This window comes from Atta cephalotes (assembly GCF_000143395.1).
Source record: "Atta cephalotes unplaced genomic scaffold scaffold00030, whole genome shotgun sequence".
NCBI lineage: Eukaryota > Metazoa > Arthropoda > Insecta > Hymenoptera > Formicidae > Atta > Atta cephalotes.
In genome coordinates this window covers 95,297-95,526 of record NW_012130094.1, presented here as the reverse complement: position 1 = coordinate 95,526, position 230 = coordinate 95,297, and positions in this window count along the sequence as shown.

The window sequence follows — 230 nt, the reverse complement described above, 5'->3', positions numbered from 1 at the left end:
CTCTCACATATATATATATANANATATTATANAGAGANATATATATATATATATATATATATATATATATATATATATATGTATATATATATATATATATACATATATAAGTTCAGAAATTGTCAGTCGTTTAATTTTTTTGCAATTATGAATTTTTATGTTACAAATTCGATGTAATATTATTTTAACGGTTATTTTACTTTTGTTTATTTCTCAGTTTCTACAATTAT